The 14,785-nt window shown below is 34.9% G+C and overlaps 1 pseudogene; it reads right to left on the reverse strand.

Annotated features, from left to right (window-relative positions):
* Nucleotides 1-13,355: 13,355 nt before the first annotated feature.
* LOC105988789 lies at nucleotides 13,356-14,535 on the reverse strand (annotated as a pseudogene).
* Between the last annotated feature and the right edge of the window lie 250 nt (nucleotides 14,536-14,785).

Raw genomic sequence — 14,785 nt, forward strand, 5'->3', positions numbered from 1 at the left:
AAGGATTACAGGTGTTTCCCACATCACAGGGGCAATGCAAAGGCATGCATTTTAATTATTACAAGAAATTATAGCCTTTAACTCATTTATATCCATAGCTTCTAGGAAAACAAATGTAAAGAACTTCCATATAAACACAATCGGGGAGACTCTATTTATTACTACATGGTGAATATGATTATTAGTTTACCTCATCATTGCATTTTTTACTTAGAAAAATTAATACAACATGGGGTGCCTTATTCTTTGATTATATTTCTTTGAAAAACAAGTATGTTTGAAAAAAATCTATATTCTGGTCCAAATTATCTTTTTAATTTTTGAATTCTATACTATTATTGTGGAAGAACATAGTTCATTTCTTTTTTCCTAAGACTCCATTATCTAAATGACATTTAAGTGACCTACAAACCAGAAACCTAGTTTTGACAAATACCACTTTTCCTCCATACCCACAACTGATTGTTCACAATGCTGTCTTACAGTGTGAGGACTGTATCAAATGCAGTCCTGACTCTTTTTTCTATTCCTAAAACTTTGGCATTAATTTTGGTCTGAATACTTTCACATTAAAATCACTAAAGTGGAGGTTGCCTAAATTGTTCCTGTGGTTCTGTTCTGCCTTAAGTCTCCTTTCATGGATTTTACTATTTGTCTACAAATCCTTTTCAAAATAAAAATAATATTCAGTAATAATTTGACAGGGGTTTTCCTGTTTCTTCTCTATTTGCCTAATACTTATTCATGAGGCTCATGTTATACCACATCTTTCCATCCTCTCATTCTTGCAGTCACCTAATCACTACTGTGTTCTTACTAAATAACAGTACATTCAAAACAGTGCATTAGTACCTCAACCGTATAGTGTAAGATTTATTATTTTAGGATAAAATTGCTTCACAGATGGAGAAATTGAGTGATAGGAATCCCTAACAAAAAAATGATAATGCTTTGGCAAATGTTATTGGGTAAGCAAAAGGCTGACTAACCACCCCTTTACATTATAAGCTTCAATCATACTGAATTATGCTCCAGTGAACAAAGGCACCCTCTTTCCCTTCCCTCCATGACTCCCTTTCTGTTTAAAAATTCCTTTCCTTCCAACGCCTTCAGCAAGCCTCCATGCATACCTCAGAATGCACAAAATGCACAAAATGATATACATTAGATTTGGAAAGACATTTTATTTTATTTTATTAAAATCTTATTGCAATTTATTTTATTTATAAGTGTTTATAAACATAAACAATGATTCTTAATCCTTCAGAAAAAAATGAGATCTCTTTAGTACAACACAAAAGTTTTATAACCATTTCCTTCTCTGAATGCATCATTTCAGTCAACAAAATGAACTAGCAAAAATATTTCATTTGTATTAAATTATGGTGAGGATTAAACAAAATAGGATGTGATAAAGATAATTAAGGTATAATGCTTGCCATAAATTATTTCTTTATATTAACATATTTCTTACTATTTGTATTGTTAATGTTGTTATATGTCTAAAAACACTTTTTTTCAAAATGAATTCAATAGTAAACAAAATATTCCAGTTTTAATTGACAAGACAGGAAAAACAAAAACAAATAAACAAACAAACCCTCTCAGAGCAGTGTAAATAGGCTAGAGAGTCAGACAGAAATTTGATATCATGCAAAACCGGTTAGATAACTTTCATTAATAATTTAATTTTGCTTCATTGTTTCATTTCACTTTGAAACTAGTTTTCACATTCATAAATAAGGAAAAAATTGTATATCTAAAAATATACAGTTGATATATTTTATACATGATAAAGTAATCTGGTGAAGAAAATTTGTGTACAAAGAATAATAATTAATGAAGATGCATGTTTTTACACTATGTTTGGATATTATTATATTTGTACTTCAAAAGTGTCAAATCACAAAGCCTAATATAACACCTTTTTAAAACCTAAAGCTGAAGAGGCATAATCCCTCCAAGGAAGTCAAAAATCTTTAACAATAGTGTAAATTGTTTGGAGACCTCCTGCTTGAACAAGATAAGTTATTAAGATTTTCTAAAATGATTGACTATTGTTTTAACTGCTGTTGTATTTCAACATGAAAGAGATAAATCCACTTTGAATTGGAAATCCACATGCCTGTCTTTCCTTTGTTAACCACATGGCTTTTGGCAAAGTGTTTTTATCTTTTTTTGCTTCAGTTTCTCAGAGAAATGAGCGATTTTGAATAAAAAGTCTCAATTCTACATTGAAGTCATACTGTGGTATGGTAGGCAGATTTTGAAATCACAAAAATGTAGAGACAGTTTACAAATTGGTTGATTTATATGGCAAAAAAGGGTCTTATCCGTACAGACTGCCAGTCATTCCTTTCTAGTGTCTGATCAGACCTATTGGGACATCATCTCATCCCAGCAACAAGAAGAGACATACTTGGACAAAGCTTATCTTAGGGAGAAAGAATTACAGATAAGGGATGGTGTCAGATTTCAAATGGAATCACTTGAGCTTGCTCTTCCAAAAGTAACTAAAACTGAGAGGTCAGGAGAAATAAGAAATAAGCAAGGTTACCCCATGCCCATGCCTGTGGACTCTCCAATTGGATGAGAATTTACAACCTTGCCTTTCTCTCATCTGCTATGTTTATAGTGCCAGGAGAAGCCCAGATGACCCTTCCCACATATGGGCCTACACAGCTTCTTAAAAATATAAGGCTATCCAACTTATACCCCTTCTGTTAGGCTTTGAAATGGCAATGGATGCAGAGTCAGAAAGGGTGGTATTATTTCTTCCTAGGTAGCCTGTAATCTCTTAGTAGTAAGAAGTCTTGTTGGGGATAGCCTATGACTTAGATAACTTTTCTGCTATTCTTTGGCCCTTACATTCTCAAGCTGCTTGTTTCTTTCTTCTAGCTTAGAATCCATTAAACTACAAATGGTCATTATAAAGAACTACATATAAACACTGCAACAGTGAACAAACCATGTCCTGCTCACCTAAAAGTCCCTTCCCAGGGGACCCTAGACTGCCATACCCCAGGCTGGTCACTCAGCACTAAGGAGCCTGAAGTGGTTGTTGTTCTTGTTCACTGACAACAGATAAGGTTTCCATTCCAGAGAGGAAAAGAAGGAAAGAAAGGAAAGAATTTTTATGTAGGTAGGAATAAATACCAGCTGACAAAAAATATGGCAGATAACATGTGGCTTGTTTCCATAGTGCTGGCTCCTGCTCAAATGTTTCTTCTTCTCATAATACTCTGGGTGCCTTCTCAACCAATAAGAAGAATCAAAGTGCCACCTTCACAAGCCATTACACAATTAGCACAATGCTCAAGGTAGAACATATGGAAGGAACCCCATACTATAAAATCCACCCTCCTGTGTGGGTACTCCATGCCTGTAATTCTAGCTACTCAGGAGGTTTAGAGCTGAGGATGGTGGTTACAAGTCGGCCAGGGCATAAACGTCTGTGACACTCTTATCTCCACGGTAGCTCAAGTGGTAGAACACTAGCCTTGAGCACAAAGAACAGAGCCCAGGTTGTGAGTTCAAGGCCCAGGACTGGCAAATAATAAAATTTAAAGAAAAGAAAAGACTAGAAAAGATAAAATAAAAACCATCCTTCTAAAGAACTCCAATGGACACATCTTTTGGGGCCTCTCTGTTTTTACAGAGATTTGCTTTTAGTACCTTTTTACTTTCAAATAAACTTTCTCTGTCAACTTTAGAAGAAAAAAAGAGACAAAGTGGTTAATTTCTTCTGTAGGAAGAAATGGATAAAATTATTGTATCCAAAATACAAAAGCAACTCCAAGGCAATGAGTTAAAGGAACTTTATTTGAGCCACCCAGCAACTGCTTTCTACCATTGGGAAAGTAGGAGAATGGCCTGAGCTCAGGGCAGGATGAGTTTTTATAGGGGTAGGTTACCTAGTTACGTAAATGGGCTATGCAAGGCTGGTTTGGCACATCTTCATTGGTTATGGTTATATGACCTTTAAATTAATTTGTTCTTTATGGTAAATACCATATGTAATAATTTTCAATAGACTGCTCATAGTGGAACCACTCTGTGGTGGTCCTCAATTGGAGGACAGCGGTGGTAGCACTGGTGGGTTTAAGACTTTGCTACTAAGGCAAGCAAGCAGGATACAGAAGCAAAAATTACAGCTCCTAAAGCAAAGCAATATAGAATCTACCCGGTAGTACAATAATCATGCTTATTTTCACAGATTTGTGGGGAAGAGCTTACATTAACCTATGTATTTGCCTAACAGAGAAAAAGGCTTCAATAAAAGTTTAGTTAGCAATACTTTACTAAAGTTTTAAAAATATAAAGCCTTTCTCCTTTTCACTAAAGCTTAATCAAAATCTACACCTTTTCAGTTAGTTATTTAAGTCAATTTTATTTATTCATTTAATTAGTATTTGATTAGATATGCCTATTTGTAATTTTCTCCACTTGGTATCAACAGATGAACATTCATGGAGCCTACTTTCTTTTTTTGGGGGGAGCAGGTGTCGGTCTGATCGTGGGGCCTGAACTCTGGGCCTGGGCCCTGTCCCTCAGCTCTTCAGCTCAAGGCTAGCACTCTACCACTTGAGCCACAGCGCCACTTCCGCTTTTTTTCTGTTTATGTGGTGCTTAGGAATCAAACCCTAGGCCTCTTGCTTGCAAGGCAAGAGCTCTACCACTGAGCCACCTTCCCAGCCCAAGCCTACTTTCATGGAGTGATGTTGGATAGACAATGGACATATAATAAAGAGCTAAGTAGACAATGAAAGTGTGATAGGAGCGAGAAAAGTGAATTTTTGTAAGATTAACTAGTAGAGATTTTTCAGATTGAGAGACTGCGATTGGAATAGAGTTTTCTAAAGAAACATTTAACTGGAATTTTGAAAGGAAACAACTAACTGTTGCTTGGGTTGGGACTCCAGAAAGAGTTATTGGACATGTGTCACCATTTGGAGCATCACAGGGAAGGAACCTGGAATGATTTAGGAAATCAAATTTTTCTTTAAGTAAGAATATGATGAGGAACAGGCATTGAAGTTGGAAAGCTTGACAAGGACTAAATTAAATTTATGTCATGGAACATGGGAGTTTTTTTTGTTGTTGTTTTAATCCAATCCTAGTACAAAAAGAAATCACTGGGAATTTTCTATTAAGGCAGTAATGTTATTCAAATGTACATTTTCAACAGAACATTATCGTTGCTGACTAGATAATGGGCAGAAAAGGATCAAAGCAGAAAGAAATAAACAAGTAACAGTTGATAGTGGCATGGTAGCTCTGGGCATGGAATGATAATAATGAAAATGGAAACATCTATTATAGCTGGCTTTTTGTCACTGTAATGCAGTATCTGGCAGAGGCATCCTATGAAGAAAATTAACTTACAGATCTAGAGGTTCAGAATCCAAATGGTACAAGCTCCAGCTCTGTGCCCAGGGCTGCTCCTTGGCTGAGTCACCTAGGGCAGAAAGCAGTGGAAAGAGTGCTTGGCAGAGAAGTTAGTTTCATCTGGAGCCAGGAAGCAGACAAAACTAAGTAGAGACAGGCTTGGTTATCTGATTTGTACATCTTGTTAGCAACTAAACAGTTTTCAGAAAATGCCTTCTAAAAACATGCTCCTATTAACCCACGTACTTACTTCCTATTAAGTTTGACTTGTTTAGGTTGCACAGCATGTTCAAATCAAAGCAGTGAGAACTAACCATGTGCCTGTTATCATCCAAGACATTTTTAACTATGAGTCATATCTAATCTGGTGAGGAGATGCAGTTCGGAGATGTTATTGCTTGCTATATTATGATTCTATTGATAGGCCTGAAAAGATATTCAAAACCCCACTATCTCAGTTCATATTATTAAAAAGAAGGCAACATTTTCTCCGAGTAAAGAGGTGATAAAAGTAGAGATAAATTGTTGGATCTTTTAAATACCTAGGATTTAAAAATAAGTTGTCTATGGGAAAGAAAGAACAAGTCTCAAAGATCAAAGATGATCAAAGCCATCATTAAAATTACAATGAATGTGTACTGAGACAAGTTAGTTTAAACGTTGTATGCGAATATAACTTTAAAGCAATACTTTACTAAATATTGTATAAGTAATTACATAAAGAAGGAAATACTTTCTAAAATGCAAACAAAACATTTAAAACTGCTCAATATTCTACTGTACTTTTCATCTCCATTTTATTCTTACTCCATCTCTAGAATCCTACAAAGAACTATAACCCATTGATAACTTTCAACTCATGTTTTATTTCATTCTTATCTATGTAGAATCTATACTTTAAAACCATATTCTGTTTTGCAAACCTACTAATTAATGCATACATATTTACCTGGAGACATTAAGTCTTAAATATTAGCATAGTTTATACCCTTATCTAAGATCTTGTATAAATCACACAACCAGGCTTATGTTTCTTCTCAAATATAAACTATAAAGTCAGAAATGGGCTTTTATCATCATTTCATTATCAAATCTAAATTTCCAGTGACAGAGATTTTCTTCTTCAGATAATGATTATCTTTTCCTGTTTTCTCATTTTAATTATTATTAATAATAATGTTTCCTCCCTAACTATATCATTTACTATTTCAAAACATTTCATTTTTAATCTACTAGGAAACAATTCTCACTGTGTCTTATAAGATCTAGCATGTTCTGTCTCCTGTCTATATTCCTATCTACTGCTCCCTAGTTTTCCAAGATTTATATTGTTCTAGACTATATATATATATTGCTTTTATTTAGAATGCTAATTTTCTTGCACAATTTATTAGCTTTCAAAATAACAAACTTATTTCCTAGAATCATTCAAAATTATTCATTTCTTCAAATATCATTTACAAATTCCTGCATTTGATAATTTTGGATATTTCTAATTCACTTGATAATTATTTTTGGTAGTCAAATTGCCCTTCCTTTGGTTAGTGTGTTTCTATTCCTACTTCTACTTTTATGATATGCCAGTGGTAACCTTTGATAGCTTTGCTGACTCTTAGTTTGAAGATGTTCCAGGTGTGTGAGGCCCTAGCCATAGGCTCAATTATTTTAGTCTGGGAAGTCATGGTTATGTGTGTGTGTGTGTGTGTGTGTGAGAGAGAGAGAGAGAGAGAGAGAGAGAGAGAGAGAGTAGTATATTCCCTATCTGTGTACTTTGAGTGCTTACAACTGTGGTGATAAATATTTCTTTCTCTTCCCCTGCCCCCCCAAAAAATTGGCACTCAGAGCACCACATTCTTTCTGCATCAGAGCCTTTGTATTTGTTTTCTTTTTCTGACATGAATGGTCTGGAATATGCTTGCTGTTATCATTTAGATTTACCTCAAAATTCACATCCTTCACATCTTCTGAGTTTTCTTGATTACCTAATCTAAAACATCTTTTCCTTTTGTTTTCTATCTCATCTTCCAAACTTTTTAAAAAAAATTCTTTGAAGTGTATTTATTGCGTATAACTTTTCTTGTGTCATTCGTTAATGAGAAATATTTGATGGTGAATAAGACCCAGATTTCCTTTTCAGTTCTCTCTGTGTGTGTCACTTGAAATATTACTTGAATATAATGATATCCTTTTGAATTTTCTTACCTCAATGGAAAGACAAGAGATTGTAGATAAAGGGAAAGACCAGAGGTTGTGGATGAGAAGAGGAAGGATGAAATGGAGAAGCACAGAATATCCTCTAAGCAGGGAAATTATTCCTTATCTGCACTGAAGAAAAATGTGATTACACATTTACCAAAATTCAGAACATTTACAAGAACGAACTCCAATGATACACAATGACTTTTGCTTATAAGAAGTTTTCCTTATTGGCTAATCAGTCTTAACACAGTACCTCACAAAGGCAAGATGTTAATAACAAAGGAAACTGTAGGCAGGAAAAATGAAAGTATACTCTGTATGTTTTTGTTTTTGTTTTTGCAGGTCCTGGGTCTTGAACTCTGGGTTCAGGCATTGTCCCTGAGCTCCTTTGACTCAATGCTAGCACCCTACCACTTGAACCACAGTGCCACTTCTGGCTTTTTCTGTGATTAAGTGGAAATATGAGTCTCAAGGACTTTCCTGCACCAGCTGGCTTCGAACTGCCATCCTCAGATCTCAGCCTTCTGAGTAGCTAGGATTCAGGTGTGAGCCACTAGTGCCCAGCCACTCTGTACTTATTGTTCAATTTCATGTGAATCTATATTTGCTTTAAAAATTAAAATCTATTAATGAAAAAAAAGCCAATGAGATTTTAATCTTGGCTATTTCAAATTGTCTTCTACAGTTTTCGTGGAATATTTTAAGTGCAAATTTTTTCAGTCTTACCTTAAGTTGTTATAAAATAAACCCAATGAAATTTAAGTTTAAACCTGCTATCTGCAAGATGTATGGAATACTATAACTACTCACACTGTTTTTATTCTTTTATATTTTTAATTTTCAGGAAAAATATAAATTATAATTTCAGAAACATGTGCTATGTCTTATAATTCAGATTTTAAAATTATGCTCACAACAATGTATGATCTTAGATAACATAGTTCAAGCCTGACCATGTGGCCTATTGACTATGCTAAAGTAACAAATCTACATTAATAATTTGTATATTAAAAATACTACATGTTATTACTATGGTATTATTTGTACAATGTTTTCATGTATAGGAATAATCTTTCATGTACACTAATCTTAATTTCCAAGTATGTTTGTAGGCTCAATTCAGGGCAGAGTAGCACAGAGCATCCTGATTTATGTTACTGGCCATTGTCAATCTAAGAAGTCCGGTGGCCCAGAAGGCACTAAAATAATTAAGAAGTCATTGTAGCTGGGCCAAAATGAAAATAGGATAAGAAGAGGTTGTAATCAGACAGAGGCATATAAGGTAGCCTGGGTAGATCTTCAGTCTGATGAAGGAATTTAGCTATTTTATTGTCTTCAATGTAAAAACTTTGGTTTCCAGTTGTAATGAAAAGCCCTTAAGAGTATTTTAATTAAATGGGTCATATGAAGATTTGTGCTTTGTATGTCATTGTGACTATTATAAATAAAATAAATTATTTCTATGATCATTTCTAGCAGAATAGACTTGAAACATTCTTACCACCAAAAAAACAAGAATAAAATGTGTTAATTAATAAATGAGTTAACGTGATTTAATCATTCTATGCACATATATCAAAACAGCATATTGTATACTGAAAATATATGAACTATATACTTGTGAATTATGAATAAATTATAAAAATCTGTGCTTTTATAGTCACTGTAGTTGCATGACAAAAAATCTCATTGAGAAGGGAGTTGAGATACCTTCATAGGATTATTATTCTGCCTAATATAAAAGATAAGTGCCACAAATTCAGCTTTCCTTAACTTAATCTCTGCAAGAGTGAAGTTACTTAGACAATTCAGCCTTTTGATATTCTGCTAGTCATTAGAAGATGAAGGAAATAATTTACCATAATGACAATTGCTTTTACCATGTTATATCCATTTTAACATTCTAATTCATAATAGGAAGTGCAGTCATGTGACAAGTACCCTGTTAATGACAAAACAAGTTATGATCACAAGACTCTCATATCTCATCTGCTGCTACTGTGTATTTGAATATGCAACAATTCATTTCATAATGATTTCTCACACAATTATCTTGTGTACAATTGCTTCATTCATGGATATACTTAAAAAGAATATATGGAAGGAATATCTGCATATTGCACAACCACTAGACACAAAAATTCAAATTGTGAGAAGACACCGATGAACTTAAGGACAGTAGTATATTTAGACAGAAAAACTAGGGATCTGTAACCCATATATATAATAACAAAGATTGGGAAATGAGAATAGTGAATTCACTGCAACTGATGATGATGAGAATTTTTTGTAAGCACACACACACACACACACATATATATATATATATATATATATATATATATATTGCTTTTTGGTAAGAAAACATGGCAGAACTTTATTGAGTAAGCAAGAAGACAGGCAGAAAGAGAGAGGTACCTTCTAACAGAATGTGGGTATTCTCAAAGGAAGAGTCATTTTTTATCTTTGTTATTTTGTTAGTGATGAGAAAGTTAAAAATATGCACATAATACTGCAATTCATTCCAATGTACTCATCAATCAGGTTTAATGATTAGGAATTTATGGCAAATTTGTGTCATTTGGAGAATGTTTTTGAATTATGTGTGTTGAGTGCCTTGTATTTGAATTTCCTCTATGATATACCAAATGCTGGTTGATGAAAACTATATTAAAGTTGCATAAAATATCAAGTCTCGCTGTAAGGGAAAATTCAAGCTACAATCAATCATGTTAGTATTTCCAAACTTTAAAAATGCTCCATACCTTTATCAATCACTCTAATTCTTGGTTTAATTTTCTTTGAAGAGTTCTGCTCAGAAAAAACATTTTGTGTATACAAATGATAAGTGATAGTATTTTCTTTAAGGCCTCATGTTTTCTAGGGTCTCCCTGCATAGAGCCTTTGTTCATTCATTCCTTTAATATTTTTCTTTGTTCTTGGGTTTTTAAATTATTTATTTATTTTCAGGGGTTTCCAGCCCTGTTTGGAAGCATTACATGATTAAGGATCTGATTTAGTTTAGTTTTTTGCTAAATGTGAATTAGGAGAATCTAGTTTAGTTTTTTGCTAAATGTGAATTAGGAGAATCTAGTGTTATAAAACCAAAAGTACCTTCAATATTCATACATGTCACTTTCTCTATAATTTAGATGTTAAATTAAAATGAGTTATATGATACAATCTAGTAAATAGAGTTTCAATTGTGTCATTTGATTGGAATTGCCATTGAAAAACGGACCATAGTCAAAAGGGGCTTAAAAGCAACATAAATTTATTTCTAATACATTTGGAGTATTCAAGACCAAGATCATGAAGCTCAGGCACCAGTGGGGACCCTCTTCCAAAATTCTTGTATTCTACCTTGGTAGAAAGAGGTTCTAGACAGCTTCTTTGGCGAACTGATTTTATGCCTGAGAATTTCACTCCCAGAAAGTGACAAAGGGCTCTTGCTTTCTCATACTTTTGTCTCACTGAGAAAATAAAAAAGCTTCCAAACTATAATGATAATAAAGCTCTCAGCACTATCTAAAACTGAAAACTCTTTTTTTTTCTAGTTGGGGTTGACCCTGTGATAGAAAAAACAAAAAGAGGGGGGCAGTGGTAAATTCTCTATAGGGTAATGATATCAGCCACTTTGGCGGTTTCCTCTGGCTCTGGCTGATTTTTTTGTTTAATTGTAAAGGTGATGTATAGAGGGGTTACAGTTACGTAAGTAAGGAAATGAGTACAATTCTTTTTGAACAAATTTTATTGTCTAGGTGATGTACTGAAAGGTTACAGTTACATAGTAAGGTGTGTGAATACATTTCTTCTCGAACATTGTTACCTCCTCATTTGTTTTCTCCCACTTTCTCTCTCCCCGAACCATCCCCAGCCCCAAGTTGTAAAATTCATTTTTTTTCTTAGAGCAGAGGAGTTTATAGCTTTATTGGAAATTGACTTGTTTCCTCCCAGCATAGAGATAGACTCAAACAAAAGTCCCTACACTTTCTGGTATAACTTAAAATACATTATATCATCACTACATATTTTTACTTCAATAAATCTTAAGTCTATAAAGCACATTTCTTATAATTGTTATCAGAAAAATCTATAAACAAGCTCCATTCTGCCTCAGTTCTCACCAGCTGGCCTTGAATTTATTACTTTTCTCATACAAATCTCATCTTACATTTTAAAATTTGATCCAAGAACCAGATATAAACGAAAACTCCAGAACTATGCACTATCTATGTTTGCCTGGATCACCTCACATACAATGATGACCATCATTTTAAAAGCCTTTTCTTATATTCAATGTTTTAACTTCCAGAATTTTCCACCCAACAGTAGAACCACAGTACTCAGAATTCTCAGCCAAGGAGTATATAATCTTACTACTACAATGTATTACTTTAATACATTTTTTAAAAAAATGTGTTAAGAATGAAAATTAAAAATAGTTCAACCAATTCTGTTAATAAACTAGTTAATAGCCTAGTTGTTTATTTTTAAAGTAGTTCATTCAACTTAACATGTAAGTATGCTCTAATCTTCTAGAAACTGAGTACATGTTTTGAAAAAAATTCCTCCTCCAAACTGTGACACAGAATTATCTTGTACTCACCTCTGAAGAAGACGCCTGGAGAACTAGCTAGGTCTGAGCCCAGTCCTTCTCTCCTTCCAAACACAACACCCTACTAAAAGAACTACTGCTCTGGGAATCTCAGAGGTAACTTCCCCTACGAATGCTGATAGGGAAAGAGGCTAAATACATAAAAAGGCTTCGTACTAACCCTCCTAGGACTTACAGTGAAAGAAACACCTACCTACTTAGGGTAGGATTACAGTACCTAGCACAGTGCCTTCTCAGTAGAAAATGTTTACTAATAAACACATGGCTGTTCTAGCCTGTTGTCAACCCTTTTGTACCAAAGGAAAATAGCAAACCTGATACTTGTTTGTCCTCTTGTCAGGCATTTTTTCTGTACTTAACAAAGATAAAGGCAAAATAACAATGAATTACATCTGTGAATCTTTCTCTAAAAGCCAAGACAGATTACCTTATACCATATGCTACAAATTCCTCCTTAGTGTTCTCTTTATACTTTTATAGCTATTGTTTAGACTGTCTACTCTTTAATAAAACATGGGGAAAACAATTTATTTTCATTAATAAGATGTGTCCTAATGAATGAGTTTTGTTTTTATTCTTTTTCCTGCAGAAAGATAACTGTACTTAAGAAAAACTGACACACTTGACTGCTTAGATCCAAGTATCTGGGTATCTTCCCAATGTGGATGTCCTCCCTTCCCTTATGAAGGAAGTGCTACTACATCACTTCTCTGAGATCTTAAGGCTCATTTTCTTTGAGACTATTATCCATCCTTTATTTTCTATTTTCTCAAATATATATTCAAATGATGTAAGAGGAAAGAGGTCAGTTTTTTATAAGATACTTTTAAGTGGATGATGATGGTTCTCAGACTTTATAGTCCCTATTCTGACTTTTAAAAGTAGAAGGGAATGTATACATACACAAAGCATTTCAATGATCAAAACATAAACTTTCTGTCTAGAAAACTTTTAAGGGACAAAGAATCAGGTAGTTCATTGTTTGGAGGAAAAAAATAGAAAATACATCACATGTAAAATTTAGGCATTAACACCTGAATTAAATTTAAATTTTCAGTTTCTAGGCAGGCATAACACCATTTCTTTCCAGATAAAATATTAATGGTGAGCAAAGATTTCTTTTATATTTCCCAGTGGACTTTTCTGACAGTCAACAGGGAAAAAAACTATTCTGTATAACTTCATGTTTTAATTGTGTCTTCATATCTGAAGAAAAAGACATTAGTGTTGATTTTTTTTGTAATTTCACAACATTCAGAAGTTTCTCTGCATTGTGTCTTCTCTGGTGTCTAAAAAGATTTGAGCTTTGACTATAGGATTTCCCACATTGAACACATTCACAAGGTTTCTCCCCAGTCTGAATTCTCTGATGATTAATAAGCCCAGAATTCTGGCTAAAGGCTTTCCCACATTCAAGACATTTGTAAGGTTTTCTCCAGTATGGACTCTCTGGTGTGGCACAAGGATGGAACTTCTGCTGAAGACTTTCCCACATTCAACACATCCATAGGGCTTCTCCCCACTGTGAATTCTCTGATGAAGAATAAGGGCCAAGCCTTGACTGAAGTGTTTTCCACATTCATCACAAATATGTTGTTTCTTTTGAGAGGGATTTCTCTTTCTTTCAAATCTGCCCTTGGGGAAGCAGGCTTCTCCATATTTAAAAATTTGAGGAACACCTATATTAAGAGCACCAGGAACTCCATGAGATTCTCCTGTTGAGCAATCTCCTGCTTTGAAGCTAGTGCTCCATTTTCAGTCTTGACATCATCCTCACAGTGCCTTAGGGAATGGCGTTCCCAGGATGCCCACTTGATCTGGTTCTCCACAGCGTCAAGCTCAGAACTGGGTAATCCCTGAGCTGCTTCTTGAGATACCATGTCTTCCACTAGCACTTCTGGTTTCCAACGCGGAGAGAAACCGGCTGTCCAGGGTCATCCAGTTCCTCCAAGCACTGTCACTGCTGCCTCTCCATTCTCTGGATGATGCTCTCGAACCCAAGTCTGCAACTCCTTGGGTAGGATGGCAACAAACTGCTCCAGCACAACCAGCTCCAAAATCTGTTCCTTTGTGTGGGTCTCTGGCCGGAGCCATAGACGGCAAAGTTCTCGGAGCTGACTCACAGCCTCCCGGGGGCCTGGTGAATCCTGGTATCCAAACTGCCTGAATTGCCGCCGGAAAACCTCGGGGTCCGGCAGATGGTTCCAGGCAATACTGGATCTCTCTTCACCATCAGGATACTCGTCTAACTTCACTCTCAGAATTGTTTCCTCTTCATCTGGAGTTGGAAAGATAAGTATTGAATCTTCTTCCACTGACTGTGCAGACATCCTGATTTATAATACTTAAGGCAATCAAGGGAGGATATAAACCTCAGGAAAATATCTTGTTTTCCTCTGGCTCAGGAACCGCAGCAGTTTTGCTGTCCACCGCAGCCGCAGAAACGCCGCTCCGAAGCCGTTTTCCCCTGTAAAATTCATTTCTAACATATTGTCTTGTGACTGTTGCTATTGCCTTGGTTCATCCTTTGTCCTTTGTCTCACCATTTTGCTGTTTCCCCTCCTTTCCCTAATTCAGAAA

This window comes from Dipodomys ordii, unplaced genomic scaffold (genome assembly GCF_000151885.1).
Source record: "Dipodomys ordii isolate 6190 unplaced genomic scaffold, Dord_2.0 Scaffold51, whole genome shotgun sequence".
In the NCBI taxonomy this organism is placed as follows: domain Eukaryota; kingdom Metazoa; phylum Chordata; class Mammalia; order Rodentia; family Heteromyidae; genus Dipodomys; species Dipodomys ordii.